This window comes from Agelaius phoeniceus, chromosome 1 (genome assembly GCF_051311805.1).
Source record: "Agelaius phoeniceus isolate bAgePho1 chromosome 1, bAgePho1.hap1, whole genome shotgun sequence".
Taxonomy (NCBI): domain Eukaryota; kingdom Metazoa; phylum Chordata; class Aves; order Passeriformes; family Icteridae; genus Agelaius; species Agelaius phoeniceus.
Genome location: NC_135265.1, coordinates 32,421,125 through 32,433,438, shown reverse-complemented (window position 1 = coordinate 32,433,438; position 12,314 = coordinate 32,421,125). Strand labels below are relative to the sequence as shown.

The following is a 12,314-nucleotide window of genomic DNA, read 5'->3' as shown; positions in this document are numbered from 1 at the left end:
AATATTTTTCAGTGGGAAGAAAAAGGGATAAACACATTTTCCAGAGAAGCTTTCATTCAGCTCCTGCTGCTTAAAATTAAAAGCTTCTGGAACTGACTTGCAAACCCCAACAAGTAATGCAGAGAACGAAGCTGAATAAATCAGGTGAAAACAAGTGCAGAACAGAGCTGTTACCAGGCAATCTCAGTAGGCAAACTGTGCAAGTTGGCCAAACTAGTTCAGTGGGAAAAGCACTGCCTTGAAGCTGCACAGCTGACAAGATTGTTCAAGGCAAGGAAAGCTTCTCCCTGTGGAGAAACGGAGCGAATTTTCTTGCTGTTTCATGAATAATAGTCATGCCTCATAAGAATGGAAACTTGTTCATACAAGCTATATTTGCACATAAATCAAACTTCAAGACAGCTTAAAAAAACTCTTAATAACCTAATCTTGCAGCTGAAGAGACATGACTACCTCTTTGTGACTGTGCAAAGGAGTTCAGCAAGGGTAACACCTCGTGCAAATGCAAAGAGGAGCCTTATGAACAATGAATTTATTCCTCTGTCTTCTCTCCTATGAGCCAAAATAACATTGATCTGCTATAGGTAATGCTCCTAGACAGTGATTTCCAAAAGAGACATGCTGGGGAAGCAGGATAGGACACACACAGGTAAAAATTCAAATATTAATGGCCATCCATACCAAACCTATTCAATGCACAGTTTCTTTTATAGCAGGTGAAGGCCAAAACCCAACACCACATAGAGTTGGTACCTGTTTACTTTTATGCCTTGGTTTATCTGCTCCAAAAAAATCTAAGTATTTGCATCTTGAATAATTTTTGCATACATTGCTAATTTGTTGCACCCAAATTTTACTTATTTTTTGTCTTGTGGCTGTCCTGCTTACATAAAGCTATGTACTACAACTGGTATTTTCTTAAATTGTTTTATTATTTTTTTCCTTTTCTCCTCCTTCTCAAAGCAAATATCTTGAAATATTTTAACAAAAATCCGAGCTTTTTGAAGCAATTTTGAACATACAGGCAAAGTCTAAAGCTCATTAGAAACAACTGAGCAGTTTTGCAGTTCCAAAATTGAAAATAAAGATGTATCCAAATATGAACACCCAAAATTTGTTAGGCTTCTAAATACGTACTAAGGCACTTAAGCATGAAGTCTGCTTTTCAGAGATAACAAGTACCTTTAGTTCACCCTATTGTGATCTGGTTTTGAGGAAAATATAAATTTATTCATTTGAAGTTCTCCAAGGCTGAGAATTTCTTTTGCAGGCTTCATTCAGAAACCAAGAGCTGCTGTTGCAGAATATCCAGGAGTGCAAAATGAGAACCTTCTTGCAAAGAAGGAAGAGGAGAGGTACTCTTCTGATGTGGTTCACAGATCAGCAAGTTCTCTAATAAACAGGCTAGTAAATTTGCTTTGCAAGGAATACAAGTTGATAAATCTCCTTAGCTATGCTTTCTGTCGATTGATATGATAAGATATATTTTACTTAAAATTAGGATTGTCTGAAGCTCAGTGGATTTAATTATTTGTAATTATCCAGTTGTTGTCAGTATGTGGCCATTTTATGACAGTGGTATCTACTCTGTGGGTCAGGTTCAACTGTACATCTTTTCAAACACAGAATTAATGTACTATTGATGAAACCATTACTAGAACCAAATTAAAGTCTGGGCTGATGTATTGGTCCATGGGGTGCTGTCAGACATGAAAGGAGTAATTAGTATTCATTACTTCATACTCTGCAACATTCCAATTATTAATGAACTTCAACTGCTGGACTGCACCATATCTATCACAAATACCTTTCTAGTCTTTCTTTATTAGGAAGAAAAAATTCAAAGTACCTGACAGAATACTAAAATGAAAAAAATAACAGAAATTAATCAAGAATGAGGCAAAATCTGCTTATTTGGAAATAAATGGGGTATATATTGTGTGGGTACATATATATATAGTGGTATATATATATATATACATATATATATATGTATCTATATTTATACACACACAGGCACATGTACCCCTCCCAGGTGACTTGTGCATCTTCAATCAGGCACAGAATACCACGTAAATATTCAGCAGAATAATCTATTTTTTGATAGTTTCATATGTTTGCTTTTGTGTCCACACACACAGCTTCATTGTGCTATGCGGAAACCTTTGCTAAATAAATGCAAAGCTATGTTGCTGTGACCCTTGTCCTTTTCAATCCAGCTTCTTTCTGTTGTTTCACATCCCTTCACATCCTCCCATTCCTTAAAAGTCTGTTACCTTGTGCAGATTCTGATCTCTCTTTTGGAGCAGTATAACACTAATTTTCAGTAAAGATCCTTCACTATGGATTCTGGAAAGCAAACTGTATGCTCTAACTCTGAAGCACTTCAAATACAGCTGCAGAGAAATGCAACAAAGGGGGATCATTTCAAGGTCTCACAGTGTAGGGCAAGAGTGCATCTTCCAGGAGCTCCATGTATACAAGGAGATTTGAGCTGGTTTTTACTGCTTGGATTTACTGTGCAGGAACCAATGCCTGAAATATAGGGTGAAAAGGAAGGAGAAAAATCTAGAGTAATCTGTGCAAAATAAGATAACTTCTTTATTTATATTTTTTTTTTATATTTTCACTTTCAACAATGTGAAGCTGTGCAAGCACTCTAACCACTCTTTGACTAACATGTGAGATCCATCCAGAAATGCCCCAGGAGTATGTCTGGCTTTGTATCAGAATAAACATCACATTCTACAACATGAAAAATCTACCTTGTTGATGTGTTGCTTGCAAACAAAAATATAAGAGAGGAACACTTTCAGACTTAAATTCATATTTGAGCAGAAACATGGCATTTCAGTTCATCAGATGAAATATTCAATGAGGTTTAATAAGTTTACTCTCCAGCAACCACAAATCAACATTATTCTTTAGGCTGTCATCTGCATTAAGGACTCAACAATTTAATCCAAAGTTTTTGTGAGAAGAGAGTTTTTGTTACGGAAGACATTAGAGACTGAAATTCTCTTGCACCTAGTACAATCTCCTTTATTTTCCTTATTATCACCCTGAAAATGTGTATCTAAAAGGTACCTAATTAAGATCTTAAGAAGTATTTTAATGGTATTTTTTAAGTTTAGGGGGAAAACTGAGCAGGCATTAACACCTCTGTGACACATGAATTTGTAACCAGGATCAGCTGCACTGGTTTGATGCGTGGGAGGTTGGCAGCAATAATAACAGAAACAGTCCCCACCTCTGGCTTCTTTATTTCTACCCTGTGTCCTACCACATCAGTTCTTCCTCATTTGTCTTACTTTCCAGGGTTCTTGTTTGTTTGTTTGGGGTTTTTTTGTTTGGTTTTTTTTTGGGTTTTTTGTTTGTTTGTTTGTTTTTGTTTTTTGTTTTTCTTTCTTTTCTTTTTTTTTTAAACTGCTTCATGAGATGGTCAAAAAACCAATTATGGCACAGTTTTCTTAGGCTGATATTGCATCTGGAAAACCCTTTACTGTTAAATCCAAATCTACCCCTTAATTTCCAATGCCTTCTCCCTCGCTGTAGATGCCTAACATGGAAAGGAAATACTTTCCTTTCTTTTAAGCTGAATTATAATATATGCTACTCCTTGTTTTACTAAGTTTTTTGAAGTAATAAAGTAAAGAATTCCACTCAAGTTTGAGAGACGCACATCTATATAGTATTTTGAGTCCAGTTTGGAAACTGAGAACATAATTTTGCTATCTAATCAGATGCAGATACTAACATTTTAATATCCACTCATCTTCAGATTTTAGCCATTGCTATTTAAAAATAAATAATTTGTTACATGAGGAGTTGAAGCACTAAGCAAAATGTGGCAATTAAGGCAATATAGATCCAGTTGTCATGGAAAAATTCTGATTACTCAAGCATACATACCTTCCCTTTTTAATTGTATGTCTTCCAAGCAGAGGATCAAGTATGGGATCAATAGAGTCACACATGTTTTCAATTTTTACAGTCTTATCAAAAGCCAAAGCTCTTTCAATGGTCTTCAGAAAACTTTACCTGAAAAATATAATTTCCCCCCCTCCAATATTAGATAAATGCTGGTTGTAGAAAGATTTCCTTTATATAATATAAATGGTGAAGTTTTTCTAAAAGCATGTGGTTAAACTGTTTACAAAGAATTTCCCAGTGTTTAAGAGTTTGACAGTTTTGAGTTCAACATCTTTCTACCTATGCTCTTGCTATTCCTCATATTAAAAATTATATATATATGTATTTTTATATATATATATATATATATATATATATATAGCGTGGTTTTTCTTATAAGCAAATATGGAAGTATGGAATTGACATAGAAATGTTGGGGGAGCATATATCTATATCTATATTTTTATCTGTATCAATCTATATCTATATATTCATACATATTATTGTGTTACAGTTTTTGGTATAAACTGATTTAAATTATAAACAATTCCTTGAAGGACTTCAAGCACAATTAGCATCTGAATGACTTGGGAGAAATCTATTTCAACGGGCATGGAAAAAGGAGTAAATAAAAGTGGCAAGATAAGTAATCAGACAATATAACTTGACAGAGCAGGGTACCCCTGAGTGTGAATGAAAAATCATGATTATTTGTAAGAGTTGGAAAAAAGAATGAAAAACAAACCAGGACAGATAATGGAAAAGAGCTGAATCAAATGAGCAGACAGGCTAGATGATTAAGACTTATTTTAAAACTCGGGCATTACTATGACTATTTTGTGTGTTGTGCAATTGTGTGTTATATCTGGAATTTAGTAGAAAATACTCTGAACACCCTTTGAAATGGAGCATTATCACCCTAAATCTAAGTGAAGATAAGAAAACACATGAGGAGATCAGTTACTTGCCAGTGCTATCAGTTAACATATAATTCAGTCATAAGTATAAGAACTAAAAATATGTTTGTTTACCAGGAAATGACCCAATATTGGCTTTTGCCTTGAGTGCTGCACATGCATGTGAGGTGCACATGCTGTGATCTGCTGACCAAACTGTAGAGTATAAGTAAGGTTTTACCATCAGGCTTTTCACCCTACCTGTTGAAAAAGTAGTTTGACCCACACAAGAAGTACACATCAACCTTCACTTAATTTCTTTCTCATGACTTGAAAACAGCATAAGAAGGGCACCTTTTCAAGCACAATTTTAAGAGGAAAATGATGCTATGAATAGATGAGCAGAATTGTTGTAATATTTCAATTCTTTAAGTAAGTGCATTTCAACAAAAATCTCTGATGAAAATTAGGGTAACTTGAAGGCAGTAAATGCAAAAGCCAATTCTTCAGCATGCACATATCCTTTCTGTCCTAGACATACGACTTTAAGGTCAGCTCCATATTTATTCTTTACCCATTTAATTCCCTGTTGCTGGGGATCTATCATCAGAGGTCAGCACTCACAGTTTGTTAGAACAGTGGTGTTTTCTGTTGACATCCTATCACCCCTTTTACTCCATGCCACAGCTGTAGCATCAACCCTCAACGTGGCAGTTGGGTCCAGGCCTTCTGTCTCAGGAAAAGGAGCCTTAGAATCAGAGTGGAATATTATCATCCAACAAGGTTACCAAGCAGCAAGACATGACTCAGTGCAATGCACAAGACAACTGGGGGGATATAAATTAAAGTAAGGCAGAAAAGTAAGGAGGATCCCTGTGGAGTTTCAGATGAAAGAAAAGTGACAAGAAGCAGTTTATCATATTTATAACAGACTTTACAAAAGTGTTTTCTCTCAAGACATTTACTTCATAAAAATATTTATAGTTCAATAAAGTTAAAAATGCATCATATATTATAAAAGTCATTGTATTCTGATATTGCAAATTCAATGCTTCTGTATGCTCTGAGCACCTATTTCTGGAACATAAATCAGTATTCATCCACAAAAAAAAAATTATTAAAGCAGGATTCCCATGGCATCTTATTAATATAGTTCAGCTACCCTCAAAAGGCAGAGAATGGGGCCATCTCCAGGGGCAGAGGCAGCCACAGAGCTCCCTGTGGGGCAGCAGCTGCAGCAAAGCTCTCGTGTGAGCGCCCCTTCACTAAGTGGGGTCTGTCACAGAGCAGCCATCTCACAGCCACACCTCCTGGGTACCAGCCCCTCACAGGCACTTGCCAGGAGATGGAATAAAATAGAAATGGAAAGCCTGAAATCACTGCTTACCAAACAGGTTTGGGTGGGAAGAGAAATGCCTAATGCAGCACAACAGAATGAGAGTGAATAAATAAGTTGTTTGGAACAAACAAGAGGGGCTGGTGGAAGTGTGATAGAGGAGCTATACCAGATGCTTGGAATTATTTTTTTTCCTTACTGAAGTAAAGGGCAAACCCCCACCAAGTCCTTCATGGTGTTATTGCAGGCTTCCTTATTAGTGATTTTTGGATTGAATTCAAAAGCCATAAATAAAGGAAAGCACTGCATCATCAGTATTAAACCTGAACTACCTCCTGCCCCCATTCAGCAGTATCTTAAAAAGTCTTCCATCAAAATTTCCTTTCTCTCTGGACATGTCTAGTCCTCACTGCTGGCTTTTAGACTGAAGCTTCTTTTAAAAGTACACACTGAAACAAAAAACAACCCCCATGTATATCTGACAGTTATTCATAATGAAAAAGATTACATATATTTAAGGTGAGCTAAATTTGCACAATTATTAGTAATAAGAGTAGCACCGTACCTCTAGTGCAGTTTCTGTGGCACAGTGTCATAGTTACCATAGTATTACAGAACACATGCCACCTTAAATTGTCTAACTCTTGGTTCTAATCTCTGACCCCAAAATAAACCTAACTTTTGATGAATGTGCTGAAAATACAAGCACAGAGGTCCCAGCAGGCATACACTCCCTTCTGCAAGCATGCAATATATTTATCTCCCATGTGTAACACGTTCATCTAAATACATCAAAAGACTGAATACATGATTTGCTTTATCTCTGGACTGTAAGACAACCAATACAATAATATCCACAAGCTGAAATACTTCCTTGTGAAAAACAATAGCACTGGGGTATTGTCAGAGTTCCTAATATTAATTTTCACACAATGCATGAAAAATATCTGAATATATAGGTACATCTATTGTCACCATCTCTGCACAAAGCTGATACTTAATGACATAAAACTACTTGCTGTTCCTTCTGTAGAGAACTATTAATAAACATCTATTTTAACATAACTAGGGTATTTGTTTTTTCAAGGGTATTTGTCTCTTATTTTTTCAAGGGTATTTGTCTCTTATTTTCCATTCTTCCTCACTTGCAGGCAATCAAAACTGAAATGTGGTATTTTATCTCACTGCTGTTCAGTGAAAGCATCTTTAGAAGTAAAACGTCACAGTATGGTTTACTTTTATTCATAAAAATGTTCAACCCATTTCAGAAGAGTCTTAAAAGATTTAAGAATGACATTTATTTCCAGAGTCCTACTATTGAAAATATACAGGGCAGTTTTTTCTACCTAGGTTGCAAGATAGAAAGAGGTTTCTGAGAAAGGTTTTTATCTGCAAGCAAATTTTTGCTGGAGAAGGACAGGGAGAGGTTCCAGGTAAAGCAAAGCTCTAGACAAATTAGCAACTGTTAAACTCTAGCACAAAGAAAATGTCTACAAAGAGATGTCTGTTCCGAGTGCTGACCTTGGAAACTTGAATTTGGCTTTAACTCTATTTTCAGAGGGTCCTCATAACTCAGCTCACCTGCTGTGTCATAGATCTGTGATTGAAAATGAGGTGAGTGCTGCCCATTTCACACATTTCTGAGAATAAACGACATTCATCATGATATAATGAACATAAGAAATAGGAAACAAGTATGAAAAGGGGGAGGAGAATTTGCACTAAGAAAGAAAAGAATGGTCCAAAGCTTAAAAAGTAAGGAGAGAGAAAGCTTTGCAGAGACAAAGGATTGGAACTTTTATGTATTTACAGAGTACTATCGTGATTTCCTCCATGTGCAGAAAAATGGGGATTATCATAACTACATGCTCTTCCTGGAGCTGAGAAGCTGAACAGAATAGGTCTTTCTGTATCATTTTTACAGCATTTGCTGTTACAAAGGTGTCACAAAGAGCAGACTTTGGCATTGAGAATTGAAAAGGGAAGGGATATTCTTCTGCCAGAGAATCTCTCTCTTTCATTTTCCTTAAAAGATACCTGTAATCTGAGGAAAGTATGCCTCTGTGCACACACACTACATATATATATACATATATATATAAAAATATACTATATATATAATATATATATGTATATATGCGTGTATATATATATATATACATGTAAGTGTACAATATGGACATATCCTGGAAAACAAACACCTTCAATTAGGCCCTTGCATATACAGATCTGTACTTCAAATTTTACTTTTTGTACCTTTAGAGGAGGAATCCAGAAATGTCCCTTTGGGTCCTGGTGATGTTTTATGAAGGTTCCAAAGTGAGACACAGATCTTGCCGTCAATAAGATGTCACCCCATGAAAGTTTTCTTCTGTGCTTTGAGGTTTTCAATGGACTGGCTCCAATGCGTTTTTTGGACTGCAAAGCAAAATTAGAAGATGTTATCTCCTGAGCACCATGGAAGGGACAGAATGTTTAATCTCCATATTATTAACCAGAAGCACACAAAAGTACAACAGGAGAAGTACTCCATCAGCAAGATACACTTCCAAAGACTGCAAAGGCTGGAAACAATCCAGAATTTCTGGTGGTGACTTGAAACCTTTGAGGCTGAAAACAATGGTATAGAACTCTTTGTCAAACGTTCTCTCTACTGATTTTTTCAGTAACTGGTGCTTTTGTCTAGATGAGATAAAACATGGTAGACACATTTCAATATTGGCAGCACCTGCTGCCAGTGCAGGCAGTTCCAGCAACATGCAGAAAAGGTTAGGAAACCAGAATATTAGAAGACAGAAAAGAGGAAGAAAAAGCTGTTTCAACCTGAATAAAGATGTCACTTCTACTTTTTTTTTTTTTTTCACTTTTTTTCCAAGGGGAGGAGAAAGGCAGCAGAGTAGGTATCCCTGCCCATGGCACTGGGGGATTTAGAACTTAGATGGTCTTTAAGGTCCTTTCAAACCCCACATGTTCTATGATTCTGTGAAGACCTGCAGGGATTTATTTATCTTTCTTCTTTTACCCACTAACTACAAACATCTTACTCAGCTAAGGCTGCAATAATTTGGAATTTTGACAGGAGAAAATGTGAGGGTGGCCAAACACACAGGCTTGCCCAGAGAGGTTGTGGAATTTCCATGGTCCTGGACAATCTGGTCTAATCAATCCTGTTTGATCAATGAGGATGGATTGGAATATCTCAGAAGGTTCCTTCCAGCTGCAATGATTCTGTAAAAGTTTAACTCTAGAATAATTTTCTTAACTTTTTTTTTTTTTTTTTTTTTTTTTTTGCTACAGAGAGCCCTGGTTTCCCTTGATCTTTTGCAGAGTTCATTTAAACCATGTTAACCCTGGGATATTTAGGATGAGTAGTCAGGAATGGTCTCAGATCTTGATGTTTATTATAAGCAGCTATGTGGAAATCTGTTATTTTATTCCAGTTGTGTGATAAAGACAGCCCACCATCTATTTGAAATTTAAGATGGTTACTAAAGAATTTCAGAAAATGGAAGTATCTTCTTTAAGCAAATTGACATTTAAGATATGGATCCTCTCTTTTTCAATCAGGATTTGTGACAAGGCATAAATCCCAAACTAGCAGTTTTGGCACATTATGCTTTGATTGTTCTCTGTGTACAATTCCCAGCAAAGGAATGAACCTATGCATGAATGCATGCTCAAATAACTTTGACATGGAGAGGAAAGTAAAAGTTGACTGCCCATTAGAGTAATCTTCAAATGGATAAAATTCTTGGTGTAAAATAGGAATAAACTGTCATAACCTTTCTTCTTTGTTTGTACTGTTTGAAATGCTGCAGATAAAATTGTCTCATAGTTTGTTCACTTGCTTTAGGGAAGCCTCAGGAAATCATTCTCCAGTGACTGAAGCAGAGAAAGGGCCAGGATGAAAGAAGGAAAGGACCCAGGAACTACTTTTAGGATGGCCATTTCTGCTCTGCCCATACAGACGTTTGCTTTTCCAGAGCAATAATAGTAATCAAGTAATATTTTTCCAGGATGTAATCTAAATCAATGAAAATCTCTGAATGGAAAATATCCTCTATACTTCATGTAATTTGATACTAAATGCTTGTTTTTTGCTGGTGTCATCTGCTTCAGGGCTTAAAAGAAAACTTTTACACATGCTCATTTCTGAAAGCTGTACAGATTATAAAATCAATCTCAAATAATAACTCATTCTCATCTAAAACACAATTTTCTACATGTACAAAATGAAAGTAATAAAATAATTGTTAAATTTTATATTCATGAAGTATTTTCCACTTATGTTTTTCAGAAAAATCAGAAATACTTACTGAAATGGTTAAACATTCGGTGTTGGGAAGACAGACAGAATTCAATGATAACAGAGGACTCAAAGTCTTTTGTTATAAAAGAGGAATATAGAAGGTCCTATAAGAAGATAGAAGAAAATAGAAGTGTCTTTAATCTCATCTTTAGTACTAAGAAAATAGAAGTATCTTTAATCAAAGTATGCTGCTTTAAAGAGCTAACATGTATGTGCTTCACAGTGTAAACACAGGAATTTGGTGTGTCAAGGCCTCCTAAACCCCAGTTCCATCTATAAGAGATGCCCAATGGGTGGCAAGTAAAGACCATTCCTGATAAAGGTTCTAACAGCAATCTTTGCAATGTAGCAGTTTTGCTTTGAGGTATTTTAGACATGCATTTTTGCCTACAGAAGTCATTGGATTTTTCTTTAAATCATTAACTGAGGGCAACAAGACAATAAATCCATTAATTTACAAGAGGGCTTTTTGATTTATCCGTTCTTTATTCTTGTTGTCACTGATGGGTAAGTCATAAACAATAAAGAATACCCACCTCATTCTCCAAAATAGCTTTGAAATTTGAAGATTTGCTAAACATAGAATGATTGTCTATTTAAATCTTCAGTAATTTTACCATACCAGCCAAGCACCATAAATCACTAGTGACATTGGCTAACAAGGGTTTAAGAGTTGGAACATGCAGTGTAATAAATTTCCAGACAGTTAAAAATCACTATAATTTTATTCTAATGCATTATAGATTGCCTGTAATGTCATCCTGGCCGGGGTGACCCATTTCTAATTTTGAACAGCTGTTCAGCTCGGGAGTTAGTTAATGATTAAATATAAATTGCCTGATTTATTAGTCTGAATGGCTGAGCTTCCAGGTCAATGCTATATAGACAAAATCATCAGTCTTGATGCTTTTCAGAAGTTAACTGTCTCCTGTTCTAGTCAAAAAGAATTTATTCTCAGAGGAAAAGGCTTGACATTCTCAATTAATCCTTTCCAATATTTTCCACGTTAACTTACACAATAAGATCCCTCAAATTTTGGAGATAAACTTCTTTTAATTATGTGTAAATCTTCAAGACCTGGAGCCTAACCATGGGCTAAGGCCTTTGACTTGCACAGAGCTTCCAAAGGCTTTGGAGGGCTGCAAGGCCAGGCCAATAGGGACTATCTCAGGTGTCTTGGGACAAACAAAATTTTCATATGCAGATAGTAACATCAACTTCACAGTGTTTCTACCAAAGAAAAGATTATTTACATATTTTACATTTCTAGCATAGTAACTACAGAATCAGAAAAAAACCCATATATTCTATTTTAATTGTGCTGGGGTATTTTGATTAGTTTTATGCTCTTACAATAACTTTTTTCCAAACTGATTTAATAGTGATTGCTAGCCTCTGCTATATTTGCAGAAACAAAAGTATCCACACTGTGATCTTCGAAAGTGAGGTCACAGGGATTTTAAGAAATCCAACTGAAAATATTTATTCAGATTGCCTTGGGAAGTCCTGTCATAAATATTCCTTGTACCTTCTATTTCCTGTCATAAACATGTATTTGTCAAAAAAAGGAATTGTTAAAATTCTAGATGATGAATGGAGACAGAACAATTTCAGTAAAGATCAAGGAGAGATTGCTCAGCAATGCTGTGGCTGACTCCAGTGGTTCTGTTAAATAGGCATGCAGTAGCTTTAATGATGTTTGTCTGCAAATAAAGCTAATAATCACACTGAAATACATATAATTTTAACATAAATACATTTCATTCTTATTTAAAAATTATTAGTTTCTGTAAAAACCCAAAAGCAAATAGCAAATATCTGATGGGTGCCTTCTATTTATTTGCAATCTAAAGTGCAACAA

At 35.6% G+C, this 12,314-nt stretch overlaps 1 protein-coding gene across 3 annotated transcripts in view; it reads right to left on the bottom strand.

The window, feature by feature from the left end:
• The window catches only part of LOC129117810 (uncharacterized), a 114,876-nt gene that overhangs the window by 14,587 nt on the left and 87,975 nt on the right, over nt 1-12,314 (bottom strand). For 2 of the 3 annotated variants that reach the window (XM_077175949.1, XM_077175933.1), the window contains 3 exons: nt 10,461-10,557; nt 8,401-8,562; nt 3,913-4,041 (listed from right to left, as the gene is read on the bottom strand). The gene's annotated coding sequence lies outside the window, so the exon portion shown is untranslated. Of the gene's footprint in view, nt 1-2,276; nt 2,393-3,912; nt 4,042-8,400; nt 8,563-10,460; nt 10,558-12,314 lie in introns of those variants that run through there. The other variant, XM_077175939.1, reaches the window with a different exon arrangement.